This window comes from Triticum urartu, chromosome 6A (assembly GCF_056163025.1).
Source record: "Triticum urartu cultivar PI428250 chromosome 6A, HENAU_Tu73, whole genome shotgun sequence".
Taxonomy (NCBI): Eukaryota; Viridiplantae; Streptophyta; class Magnoliopsida; order Poales; family Poaceae; genus Triticum; species Triticum urartu.
In genome coordinates, this window is record NC_141878.1 from 461,770,347 (window position 1) to 461,785,517 (window position 15,171).

Below are 15,171 nucleotides of genomic sequence, written 5' to 3' on the forward strand. Positions count from 1 at the left end.
CCCTGGAGGACACCACTTTGGCTGAGTGTATTTAGGATCTCTCGTTTTTACTCGCCTGGTGCTTGCTTTATGGTCATTAGCTGAGTGCTTTGGCGCGATAGCAAGTATCGGCTCAGTCGGATTGCTATGCACAATCGGCTGCTATATGGCGAATGTTTCGGTGCCCAAGATAAGTGAGTCGGCATCCAATTTCTCCTTGCCTTTTCCCGACTCAACTGCTGCAACACTTGGTGATTTAACACGCCATTCTTTTCGACTTTCCAGATGCATGAAATTTCCACTCGGGCACACCTTTTTACTCTGATGGAATCCACTCGGATGAATATCACTCGGATGGAATTCAGTCAGATGGAATCTACTCGGCCACATTTTTTCACTCGGATAGCTTCCACCTGGGTGCATTCTTACACTCGGATAATTTCCATCCGGTCGCATGTTTTGACCAGCCGACCGATAGTTACCGATGTTCAGTCGGCCTCTATATGAATAGTCAAGTCGATCCCAAACAGATTGTGTATGCTTTTCTGGAAACGACACCCTTGGTCCACTCGGTTTTATATACTGACTGAATATATCAGCTGATGGTGACCTTGGTCGCTTCAGGTATGATGGCCGGTTAGAGCTGGGACCAGCCGACTGATTAGCATATTTGGATAGCAACATATCAAAAGTTGGCTTGATCCGCTTGCGTTGCACTTTAGCTTCATTCCTCTTCCACTTGCCAACTTCTGGACTCTTGGGTTTGACAAATTTAACTCGCGTATTTTCTTGCACTTGCGATTTCCCCCCGAGTGTAGGATTCTTGATGGTGATTTTGATTACTTCCTTGCCATCGGGTTGCTTACCAAGCACAACCTGTCTCCCCAAGACCTTGTTGTTCTCCTTGTCTTTCCTGGGCTCACCAACAATGACATTAGCTTTATTAGCAGATTCGGCTACCTCCGGCCGAATGAGTAGCTTCTTGCCCTCCAAATCCATGGTATTCATTGGAAAAGGCTGTTTATCAACTTGCATCTCAGAAAAGTTCAATCGTCCATCATTAATGGCCGATTGTATCTGTCGTCGAAAAACATTGCAATCATTAGTAGCATGAGAAAAAGAATTATGATACTTGCAATAAGCACACCGTTTTAGCTCTTCAAACAGTGGTAAAGTATGAGATATTCTAATAATCTTAGCCTGCAGCAAAGCATCAAATATTCTATCACACTTAGCAATGTTAAAAGTAAACTTCATCTCTTCATCACGATTCTTATGAATCGGTTTCAGATCATTGCAAGTAAAGGGTTTGTCCTTAGATGGCCAAACAAATTCAGTAGCAAAAACATCACCCTCATCGTCCGAGTGATCACTATCATATTCCACCATATTCATCTTTGGACGATCGGCTTTGTATCTATGCACTTCTTTGAGATCTTTGCTTCGGCTTTCCTGAGCCAAAGCCCTTTGTAAGACTTGGTTGATATTTAAGAACTCATAACCTTCCAGCTTTTCTCTAATGGGAGTTCTCAAACCACTCAGCACTAGGTATGCCAAGTCTCTCTCGGTTATCACCAAACTAAAACACCGGTTTTTTGTTTCTCTGAATCTCTTGACGTAATCGGAGACCGATTCATCATGCTTCTGTTTAACCGATGTTAGATGTGATAACTTGAGTTCATTGTCGCCGCTATAAAAGTGATCATGAAATTTCTGCTCTAGCTATGACCAAACCCGAATGGAACCATGTGGTAAAGAAGAAAACCATGAAAATGCAGTACCAGTTAAAGATAAAGGAAACAAACGCACTTTCAACTCATTTAGTGAGCCTGCTTCACCTAGTTGTGCTAAGTATTGACTAACATGCTCCCATGTGGTTTTTGTGCCCTCTCCATTGAACTTAACAAAATCTGGAATCTTATATCCCGGAGGGCACTGGATGGCATCAAAGTACTCGAGGTATGGCTTTTGGTAAATCCGATTCTGAGGTAACTCAACTCCAAAATTTTCTCGAAGCATCTTAGCCATCTCCTCTCTAAGATTAGCTAGACCATCATCCATAGTGGACGATGCAGCTTGTGGCAGTGGCATAGAAGGAGTAGGGTTGCTAGTTGCGGGTAGGAAATGTGGCATGTATGTCGACCCATAATTTGGTAGTGGTCGAGTGGTTGTAGCTGTAGGTAGAGTTTGGTTCGGCGTTGCCACCGAACCTGTCATGCTCATAATAGGATTAATGGGTGTAGTCACAATCTGATTTGTTTGGGTAGGATAATAAGTCATCGGCACGGGAGGCGCCGATGCAATAGGTAAAGCCAGATTAGGGTTTTGCACACTAGCAGCTACACCATTATTACCACTAGACGATTGAGATATATTCTTCTGAGCATTAGTATTTTCTATAAAAGTTTGATAGACTAGATTGTTACCATCAGCAATATGACTTTCAATCTCAGCCCACTGCTCAGGAGAAAAGGCAGTACTTACAGAGGGTTTAACCTGCTCGGCTTGAAGAGGAGGGAACTTGATTTCTTCAATCGGAGTGATGTTGCCTTGGCGATCCTTCTTGAACTTTGCAAGGAACTCCTGCAAGTCCTTCTCCTCGCGCGCCTTCTTGTACTCCTCATAAACTTGGCGATGATCGGCCGATATCTCATCAAGACTGGGCTTAATGATGTTATCGGCGTCTACCTCAGATGGCTTGGGAATATCAGACATGGTGGATGATGACGATTGATCTTCGTTCCCCAGCAGAGTCGCCAAAAAGTGTGTTGACACACGAACACGTCACGTGTACCCTCGACGCCGGGGGTGATGCACCGCAGCTCACATCGAAGGAGACCCGACCGACAGCGCGATACGCAAGACAGTCGACGGGCGCTTTTGCAGACCCGAAAACCCCACACCCCCGGGAGGGACCCCGTCAGGGAGTGCGGCGGCTATGGGCTGCCCTAGGTCGATTCGCTCGCCCCTAGAGCCTCGGGATTCACAGCTCTCAAACACGAAGAACAGCGAAGAACGAGATAGAAAAACGGTGGAGAGATAAAATGTAGATGAAAAAGTAGTATATTGATTTGTTCGATTGTGTGTTGTTCAATCGGCCGTCACCCCCAACATATATAAGAGGCGGCTAGACTTCCCGTACAAGTAAAGGATTCATCTAGGCTTTCCTTACAAGAAAAATTATATCAATTCACGTCCTAGAGTCCTAATTCTATTCCAACTCGGATTCAGTCTGAATCTGGCCCAAACTCTGTCTTCCTTCTTGCGCGGGCCGCCGGGCTTGCATATGATCTCTGATCGAGACGGCCTAAATATCAAACTTGTGCGCCTCAACGATACGAACAACCCTCATGTTGATCATTTTTTCAAATAAGGCCATCTTGAATACTTTTCGAGGTCATCTTTATCTTCCATTCGGACTCGGTTTTGCTGTAGACTGGATTATCCGAGTCTCGTAGTGAATTTGTAGGCTATATATTATCTCTGATGATGATGACTCGAAGATCAAAATTTACCGTCTTGATGATACGCACAACTTCTGTATTGAACACTTCTTCATCCAAGGTCATTTTGATAAACTTTCGAGCACATGTTCAATTTCACTTGGACTTGAGCTCATCCACTCGGATATTAGATACTTTCACTCGGATCGTCCGATTGGACTTTTTCACTCGGAAGACAATCTTTCACTCGGATAACTATATTTCCACTCGGATGACTATATTTCCACTCGGAAGGCACTATGTTATTCAATCGGCAAATTTTTGTCCCGATGGTAATCTTTTCACTCGGAATATTTTCACCTGGACGACAATTTCACTCGGATGATCATATTTTCACTCGGATGACTATATTTCCACTTGGATAATAATAAGTTCATCCTGTCAGAAAACTTTCACTCGATCGTACAATTTCACTCGACCGTAAACTTTCACTCGACCGTAAACTTTCACTCGGATGGTAAACTTTTCACTCGGATTTCCGACTGAAAACATAGCCCGATCTTGATTTGTCTCTCGAGGCCTCATATGATCTCGGATTGAGACGAATTATATATGAAAATTGATCGGCTCGATGAGAAGAAACTTTTCCACGTTGAAGGTTTTCGATTCAAGGCCGTATTGATGGCCGAATTACTCGCGCAACCTATCAGACAAGTGTCTGGCACCTCGCGCTATATTTCCGTTGAGGTTCAGTCTGCAGTATATTGCCTCTAACTTTTGCATATGAACTCGGATTGAGATGATTTATATATCAAAATCGATTGCTTCGACGAGACGAAGATAATTCCTTAAGAGTGCTCCTTCATCCGAGGTCATCTTGAAGACGTGATTGGCCAAAAACCACTTGGAACATTGAACTGTTCCACTCGTAATATAGTTTCGGTCGGTAAGATAAAGTCGAATGAATATAACCGAAACATCAAAGTGGTTCCACTCAGTGACGTGAATATTTTTATGCTGAAAACTCATTCACTCGAGATCATCTTCATTGCAATCTGTATATTGCCAAAATCAGGTGTCAACACAGAAACTAAGGGATATTAAGGCATCCTTTTAATAGAGAACCGAAACAAAGCATTAACACATAGTGAATACATGAACTCCTCAAACTACGGTAATCACTGGAAGAAGTCCCGGTTATTGTCACTCCAGGGTTACCGGATCATAACACGTAGTAGGTGACTATAACTTGCAAGATCGGATCTAGAACATGAATATAGTGGTGATAACATAAACGGTTCATATCTGAAATCATGGCACCCCGGCCCAAAGTGATAAGCATTAAGCATGGCAAAGTCAAAGCAACATCAATCTAAGAACATAGTGGATACTAGGGATCAGCACTAACAAAACTAACTCAATTACATGATGAATCTCATCCAACTCCTCACTGACCAGCGAGCCTACGAAGGAATTACTCACTCCCGCTGGGGAGCATCATGGAATTGGCAATGGAGAAGGGTTGGTGATGATGAAGAACGAAGATCCCCCTCTCCGGAGCCCCAAACAGACTCCAGATCTGCCCTCCCGAGGAAGAACAGGGCTTGGCGGTGGCTCTGTCTCGTGGATCATGATAATTCTTTCTCCCTAATTTTTTCTCTGAAAATAGGATTTTATAGCATTAGTTTCATGGTCTGCGGGGCCACCAGGTGGGAATAACCCACCTGGGCGCGCCAGGAGAGGGGGCATGCCCTGGTGGGTTGTGCCCACCCAGGAGCCCCTCTCCGGTAGGTCTTGGCTCCAGAGATTCTTATATATTATATAAAAATTCCTCGCAAAGTTTCGTTCCATTCCAAGAACTTTTATTTCTACACAAAAACAACACCATGGTAGTTCTGCTGAAAACAACATCAGTCCGGGGTTAGTTTCATTCAAATCATGCAAATTAGAGTCCAAAACAAGAGGAAAAGTGTTACGAAAAGTAGATACATTGGAGATGTATCAGTACCCTATTTAATGTGAATGTAGCCGTCTCTAAAGCATAACCCCAAAACGATGGCGGTAAATCGGTAAGAGACATCATAGATTGCACCATATCTAATAAAGTACGGTTAAGACGTTCAGACACACCATTACGCTGTGGTGTTCCAGGTGGCGTGAGTTGTGAAACTATTCCACATTGTTTCAAATGAAGACCAAACTCATAACTCAAATATTCACCTCCACGATCAGATCGTAGAAACTTTATTTTCTTGTTACGATGATTTTCCACTTTACTCTGAAATTCATTGAAGTTTTCAATTGTTTCAGACTTATGTTTTATTAAGTCAATATACCCATATCTGCTCAAATAATCTGTGAAGGTTAGAAAATAATGATACCCACCGTGAGCCTCAACACTCATCAGACCGCATACATCAGTATGTATTATTTCCAATAAGTCAGTTGCTCGCTCCATTGTTCCGGAGAATGGAGTCTAGCTCATCTTGCCCATGAGGCATGGTTCACAAGCATCAAGTGATTCCAAAAGCCCATCAGCATGGAGTTTCTTCATGCGCTTTACAACAATATGACCTAAACGGTAGTGCCACAAATAAGTTGCACTATCATTATTAACTTCGCATCTTTTGGCTTCAATATTATGAATATGTGTATCACTACAATCGAGATTCAATAAAAATAGACCACTCATCAAGGGTGCATGGCCATAAAAGATATTACTCATATAAATAGAACAACCATTATTCTCTGATTTAAATGAATAACCGTCTCGCATCAAGCAAGATCTAGATATAATGTTCATGCTTAACGCTGGCACCAAATAACAATTATTTAGTTGTAAAACTAATCCCGACAGTAGATGTAGAGGTAGCGTGCCGACGGTGATCACATCGACTTTGGAACCATTTCCCACGCGCATCATCACCTTGTCCTTAGCCAATCTTTGTTTAATCTGTAGCCCCTGTTTCGAGTTGCAAATATGAGCAACATAACCAGTATCAAATACCCAGGCACTACTACGAGCATTAGTAAGATACACATCAATAACATGTATATGAAATATACCTTTCACTTTGCCATCCTTCTTAGCCGCCAAATACTTGGGGCAATTCCGCTTCTAGTGACCAGTCCCTTTGTAGTAGAAGCACTCAATTTCAGGCTTAGGTCCAGACTTGGGCTTCTTCCCTTGAGCAGCAACTTGCTTGTTCTTCTTCTTGAAGTTCCCCTTCTTCCCTTTGCCCTTTTTCTTGAAACTAGTGGTCTTCTTAACCATCAACACTTGATGCTCCTTCTTGATTTCTACCTCTGCAGCCTTTAGCATCGCAAAGAGCTTGGGAATTGTCTTTTCCATCCCTTGCATATTATAGTTCATCATGAAGCCTTTATAGCTTGGCGGCAGTGATTGAACAACTCTGTCAATGACACTATCATCAGGAAGATTAACTCCCGGCTGAGTCAGGTGGTTATGGTATCCACACATTGTGAGTATGTGTTCACTGACGGAACTATTCTCCTCCATTTTGCAGCTATAGAACTTGTTGGAGACTTCATATCTCTCAACTAGGGCATTTGCTTGAAATATTAACTTCAAATCCTGGAACATCTCATATGCTCCATGACGTTCAAAACGTCTTTGAAGTCCTGATTCTAAACCTTAAAGCATGGCACATTGAACTATCGAGTAGTCATCAGCTTTGCTCTGCCATACGTTCATAACGTCCAGAGTTGCTCCTGCAGTGGGCCTTGCACTTAGCGGTGCTTCCAAGACGTAATTCTTCTGTGCAGCAATGAGGATAATCCTCAAGTTACGGACCCAGTCTGTGTAGTTGCTACCATCATCTTTCAACTTAGCTTTCTCTAGGAATGCATTGAAGTTCAAGGGAGCGGTAGCACGGTCCATTGATCTACAACAACATAGATATGCAAAAACTATGAGGTACTAAGTTCATCATAAATTAAAGTTCAATTAATCATATTACTAAAGAACTCCCACTTAGATAGACATCCCTCTAGTCATCTAAATGATCACGTGATCCATATCAACTAAACCCTGTCCGATCATCACGTGAGATGGAGTAATTTTCAATGGTGAACATCACTATGTTGATCATATCTACTATATGATTCATGTTCGACCTTTCGGTCTCTGTGTTCCGAGGCCATATCTGCATATGCTAGGCTCGTCAAGTTTAACCCGAGTATTCTACACGTGCAAAACTGGCTTGCACCTGTTGTATGTGAAAGTAGAGCTTATCACACCCGATCATCACGTGGTGTCTCGGCACGACGAACTGTAGCAACGGTGTATACTCAGGGAGAACACTTATACCTTGAAATTTAGTGAGGGGTCATCTTATAATGCTACCGTCGTACTAAGAAAAATAAGATGCATAAAGGATAAACATCACATGCGATCAAAATATGTGACATGATATGGCCATCATCATCTTGTGCCTTTGATCTCCATCTCCAAAGCACCGTCATGATCTCCATCATCACCGGCTTGACACCTTGATCTCCATCGTAGCATCGTTGTCGTCTTGCCAACTATAGCTTCTACGACTATTGCTCTCGCTTAGTGATAAAGTAAAGCAATTACATGGTGATTGCATTTCATACAATAAAGCGAAAATCATAAGGCTCTTGCCAGTTGCCGATAACTTTTACAAAACATGATCATCTCATACAACAATTTATATCTCATCACGTCTTGACCATATCACATCACAACATGCCCTGCAAAAACAAGTTAGACGTCCTCTACTTTGTTATTGCAAGCTTTACGTGGCTGCTACGGGCTTCTAGCAAGAACCGTTCTTACGTACGCATCAAAACCACAACGATTTTTTGTCAAGTGTGTTGTTTTAACCTTCAACAAGGACCGGTCGTAGTCAAACTCGATTCAACTAAAGTCGGAGAAACAGACACCCGCTAGCCACCTGTGTGCGAAGCACGTCGGTAGAACCAGTCTCATGAACGCGGTCATGTAATGTCGGTCTGGGACGCTTCATCCAACAATACCGATGAATTAAAGTAAGACGTTGGTGGTAAGCAGTATGACTATTATCGCCCACAACTCATTGTGTTCTACTCGTGCATATCATCTACGCATAGACCTCGCTCGGATGCCACTGTTGGGAACGTAGCATGCAATTTCAAAAAAAATCCTACGATCATGCAAGATCTATCTAGGAGATGCATACCAACGAGAGGGGAGAGTGTGTCCACATACCCTCCTACACCGAAAGCGGAAGCATTAGGTTAATGCAGTTGATGTAGTCGAACGTCTTCACGATCCAACCGATCCAAGTACCGAATGTACGACACCTCCGTGTTCAGCGCACGTTCAGCACGATGACGTCCCTTGAGCTCTTGATGTTGGAAATATGCCCTAGAGGCAATAATAAAATGGTTATTATTATATTTCCTTGTTCATGATAATTGTCTATTGTTCATGCTATAATTGTGTTATCCGGAAGTCGTAATACATGTGTGAACACATAGACCACAACATGTCCCTAGTGAGCCTCTAGTTGACTAGGTCGTTGATCAATAGATGGTTACGGTTTCCTGACCATGGACATTGGATTTCATTGATAACGGGATCACATCATTAGGAGAATGATGTGATGGACAAGACCCAATCCTAAGCATAGCACAAGATCGTGTAGTTCGTCTGCTAGAGCTTTTCTAAGTGTCAAGTATCATATCCTTAGACCATGAGATTGTGCAACTCCCGGATACCGTAGGAGTTCTTTGGGTGTACCAAACGTCACAACGTAACTGGGTGGCTATAAAGGTACACTACAGGTATCTCCGAAAGTGTCTGTTGGGTTGGCATGAATCGAGACTGGGATTTGTCACTCCGTATGACGGAGAGGTATCTCTGGGCCCACTCGGTAATGCATCATCATAATGAGCTCAGTGTGACTAAGTAGTTGGTCATGGGATCATGCATTACGGAACGAGTAAAGTGACTTGCCGGTAACGAGATTGAACGAGGTATTGGGGTACCGACGATCGAATCTCAAGCAAGTAACGTACCGATTGACAAAGGGAATTGTATACAGGATTGCTTGAATCCTCGACATCATGGTTCATCCGATGAGATCATCATGGAACATGTGGGAGACAACATGGGTATCCAGATCCCGCTGTTGGTTATTGGCCGGAGAGTTGTCTCGGTCATGTCTGCATGGTTCCCGAACCCGTAGGGTCTACACACTTAAGGTTTGATGACGCTATGGTTATTAGGAAGACTTGTATGTGATTACCGAATGTTGTTCAGAGTCCCGGAGGAGATCCCTGACGTCACGAGGAGTTCCGGAATGGTCCGGAGGTGAAGATTTATATGTAGGAAGTTGTCATACGATCACCGGAAAGGTTCGGGGGCATATCGGTATTGTACCGGGGCCACCGGAGGGGTTCTGGGGGTCCACCAGGAGGGGCCACCTCTCTCGGAGGGCCTAATGGGCTGTACAGGAAAGGGAATCAGCCCTACATGGGCTGGGCGCATCCCCCCCTTGGGCCCATGCGCCTAGGGTTGGGGCGAACCCTAAGGGGGGCGCCCCCCTTGCTTGGGGGGCAAGCCCCCTCCCCTTGGCCGCCCCCCGCCCTCTAGATCTCATCTAGAGGGGGCCGGCCCCCTTCCTCCTTCCCCTATATAAAGAGGGCCAAGGGGAGGGCTGCATACACCATCCAAGGCGCAGCCCCTCCCCTCCCCAACACCTCTCCTCCTCCGCAAGAGCTTGGCGAAGCCCTGCCGGAGTACTGCTGCTCCACCACCACCACGTCGTCGTGCTGCTGTTGGAACCCTCTTCCTCAACCTCTCCCCCTCCTTGCTGGATCAAGGCGCGGGAGACGTCCTCGCTCCGTACGTGTGTTGAACGCGGAGGTGTCATCCGTTCGGCGCTAGGATCTTCGTTGATTTGGATCACGACGAGTACGACTCCATCAACCCCGTTCTCTTGAACGCTTCCGCTCGCGATCTACAAGGGTATGTAGATGCACTCCTCTCCCCTCGTTGCTAGATGACTCCATAGATTGATCTTGGTGATGCGTAGAAAATTTTAAATTTCTGCTACGATCCCCAACAGTGGCATCATGAGCTAGGTCTATGCGTAGTTTCTATGCACGAGTAGAACACAAGTTGTTGTGGGCATTGATTTTGTCAATTTACTTGCCGTTACTAGTCTTATCTTGATTCGGTGGCATCGTGGGATGAAGCAGCCCGGACCGACCTTACACGTACGCTTACGTGAGACTGGTTCCACCGACTGACATGCACTAGTTGCATAAGGTGGCTAGCGGGTGTCTGTCTCTCCCACTTTAGTCGGATCGGATTCGATGAAAAGGGTCCTTATGAAGGGTAAATAGAAATTGGCATATCACATTGTGGTTTTGGCGTAGGTAAGAAACGTTCTTGCTAGAAACCTATAGCAGCCACGTAAAAAAACTTGCAACAACAATTAGAGGACGTCTAACTTGTTTTTGCAGCATATGCCGTGTGATGTGATATGGCCAAAAGGATGTGATGAATGATATATGTGATGTATGAGATTGATCATGTTCTTGTAATAGGAATCACGACTTGCATGTCGATGAGTATGACAACCGGCAGGAGCCATAGGAGTTGTCTTAATTTATTTATGACCTGCGTGTCAACTTATACGTCATGTAATTACTTTACTTTATCGCTAACCGTTAGCCATAGTAGTAGAAGTAATAGTTGACGAGACAACTTCATGAGGACACGATGATGGAGATCATGATGATGGAAATCATGGTGTCATGCCGGTGACGACGATGATCATGGTGCCCCGAAGATGGAGATCAAAAAGGAGCAAAATGATATTGGCCATATCATGTCACTATTTGATTGCATGTGATGTTTATCATGTTTTACATCTTATTTGCTTAGAACGACGGTAGCATAAATAAGATGATCCCTCACAATAATTTCAAGAAAGTGTTCCCCCTAACTGTGCACCATTGCTAAGGTCCGTTATTCTGAAGCACCACGTGATGATTGGGTGTGATAGGTTCTAACGTTCGCATACAACGGGTGTAAGCCAGATTTACACATGCAAAACACTTAGGTTGACTTGACGAGCCTAGCATGTACAGACATGGCCTCGGAAAACGGAAGACTGAAAGGTCGAACATGAGTCGTATAGAAGATACGATCAACATGAAGATGTTCACCGATGATGACTAGTCCGTCTCAGGTGATGATCGGACACGGCCTAGTTGAATCGGATCATGTATTACTTAGATGACTAGAGGGATGTCTATCTGAGTGGGAGTTCATTAAATAATTTGATTAGATGAACTTAATTATCATGAACTTAGTCTAAAATCTTTATAATATGTCTTGTAGATCAAATGGCCCACGCTAATGTTGTCCTCAACTTCAACGCGTTCCTAGAGAAAACCAAGCTGAAAGACGATGGTAGCAACTATACGGACTGGGTCCGGAACTTGAGGATCATCCTCATAGCTGCCAAGAAAGCATATGTCCTTGAAGCACCGCTAGGTGAAGTACCACCCCCAGCAAACCAAGACGTTATGAAGGCTTGGCAGTCCCGTGCTGATGATTACTCCCTGGTTTAGTGCGGCATGCTTTACAGCTTAGAACCGGGGCTCCAGAAGCGTTTTGAGCAACACGGAGCATATGAGATGTTCCAAGAGCTGAAAATGGTTTTCCAAGCTCATGCCCGGGTCGAGAGATATGAAGTCTCCGACAAGTTCTACAGTTGTAAGATGGAGGAGAATAGTTCCGTCAGCGAGCACATACTCAAAATGTCTGGGTTGCACAACCGCTTGTCTCAGCTGGGATTTAATCTCCCGGATGATGCGCTCGTTGACAGAATCCTTCAGTCGCTCCCACCTAGCTACAAGAGCTTTGTGATGAACTTCAATATGCAGGGGATGGAAAAGACCATTCCTGAGGTATATTCAATGTTGAAATCAGCGGAGGTGGAAATCAAAAAGGAACATCAAGTGTTGATGGTGAATAAAACCACTAAGTTCAAGAAGGGCAAGGGTAAAAAGAATTTCAAGAAGGACAGCAAGGGGGTTGCCGCGCCCGGTAAGCAAGCTGCCGGGAAGAAGCTAAAGAATGGACCCAAGCCCGAGACTGAGTGTTTTTATTGCAAGGGAAGTGGTCACTGGAAGCGGAACTGCCCCAAGTACTTAGCGGACAAGAAGGCCGGCAACACCAAAGGTATATGTGATATACATGTTATTGATGTGTACCTTACCAGTACTCGTAGTAGCTCCTGGGTATTTGATACCGGTGTCGTTGCTCATATTTGTAACTCAAAACAGGAGCTGCAGAATAAGCGGAGACTAGCGAAGGACGACGTGACGATGCGCGTCGGGAATGGTTCCAAGGTCGATGTGATCGCCGTCGGCACGCTACCTCTACATTTACCTACGGGATTAGTTTTAAACCTCAATAATTGTTATTTAGTGCCAGCTTTGAGCATGAACATTGTATCAGGATCTCGTTTAATACGATATGGCTACTCATTTAAATCCGAGAATAATTGTTGTTCTATTTATATGAGAGATATGTTTTATGGTCATGCCCCGCTGGTCAATGGTTTATTCTTATTTAATCTCGAACGTGATGTTACACATATTCATAGTGTGAATACCAAAAGATGTAAGGTTGATAATGATAGTGCCACATACTTGTGGCACTGCCGCCTTGGTCACATTGGTGTCAAACGCATGAAGAAACTCCATGCAGATGGACTTTTGGAGTCTCTTGATTATGAATCATTTGACACATGCGAACCATGCCTCATGGGAAAAATGACCAAGACTCCATTCTCCGGAACAATGGAGCGAGCAACCAGCTTATTGGAAATCATACATACAGATGTGTGCGGTCCAATGAGTGTTGAGGCTCGCGGTGGCTATCGTTATGTTCTCACCCTCACTGATGACTTGAGTAGATATGGGTATGTCTACTTAATGAAACACAAGTCTGAGACCTTTGAAAAGTTCAAGGAATTTCAGAGTGAGGATGAGAATCAACGTGACAGGAAAATCAAGTTCTTGCGATCAGATCGTGGGGGAGAATATTTGAGTCACGAATTTGGCACGCACTTAAGGAAATGTGGAATAGTTTCACAACTCACGCCGCCTAGAACACCTCAGCATAATGGTGTGTCCGAACATCGTAATCACACTCTATTAGATATGGTGTGATCTATGATGTCTCTTACCGATCTACCATTGCCATTTTGGGGCTATGCTTTAGAGACTGTCGCATTCACTTTAAATAGGGCTCCGTCGAAATCCGTTGAGACGACACCGTATGAATTATGGTTTGGGAAGAAACCTAAGCTGTCGTTTCTAAAAGTTTGGGGATGCGATGCTTACGTGAAGAAACTTCAACCTGAAAAGCTCGAACCCAAATTGGAAAAATGCGTCTTCATAGGATACCCTAAAGAAACTATTGGGTATATCTTATACCTCAGATCCGAAGGCAAGATCTTTGTTGCCAAGAATGGATCCTTTCTAGAGAAAGAGTTTCTCTCGAAAGAAGTAAGTGGGAGGAAAGTAGAACTTGATGAAGTATTGCCTCTTGAACCGGAGAGTGGCGCAGCTCACGAAAATGTTCCTGAGGTGCCTACACCGACTAGAGAGGAAGTTAATGATGATGATCATGAAACTTCAGATCAAGTTGCTACTGAACTTCGTAGGTCCACAAGGACACGTTCCACACCAGAGTGGTACGGCAACCCTGTCCTAGAAATCATGTTGTTGGACAATGGTGAACCTTCGAACTATGAAGAAGCGATGGCGGGCCAAGATTCCGACAAATGGCTGGAAGCCATGAAATCCGAGATAGGATCCATGTATGAAAACGAAGTATGGACTTTGACTGACTTGCCCGATGATCGGCGAGCCATAGAAAATAAATGGATCTTTAAGAAGAAGACAGACGTGGATGGTAATGTGACCATCTATAAGGCTCGGCTTGTCACTAAGGGTTATCGACAAGTTCAAGGGGTTGACTACGATGAGACTTTCTCACCCGTAGCAAAGCTGAAGTCCGTCCGAATCATGTTGGCAATTGCCGCATTCTATGATTATGAGATATGGCAAATGGATGTCAAAACGGCATTCCTTAATGGTTTCCTTAAGGAAGAATTGTATATGATGCAGCCGGAAGGTTTTGTCGATCCTAAGAATGCTGACAAGGTGTGCAAGCTCCAACGCTCAATCTATGGGCTGGTGCAAGCATCTCGGAGTTGGAACATTCGATTTGATGAGATGATCAAAGTGTTTGGGTTTACGCAGACTTATGGAGAAGCCTGTGTTTACAAGAAAGTGAGTGGGATCTCTGTAGCATTTCTCATATTATATGTGGATGACATACTATTGATGGGAAATGATATAGAATTCTTGGAAAGCATAAAGGCCTACTTGAAAAAGTGTTTTTCAATGAAGGATCTTGGAGAAGCTGCTTATATATTAGGCATCAAGATCTATAGAGATAGATCGAGACGCCTCATTGGTCTTTCACAGAGTACATACCTTGACAAGATATTGAAGAAGTTCAATATGGATCAGTCCAAGAAGGGGTTCTTGCCTGTGTTGCAAGGTACGAGATTGAGCACAGCTCAATGCCCGACCATGGCAGAAGATAGAGAAAAGATGAGTGTCGTCCCCTATGCCTCAGCCATAGGGTCTATTATGTACGCCATGCTGTGTACCAGACCTGATGTAA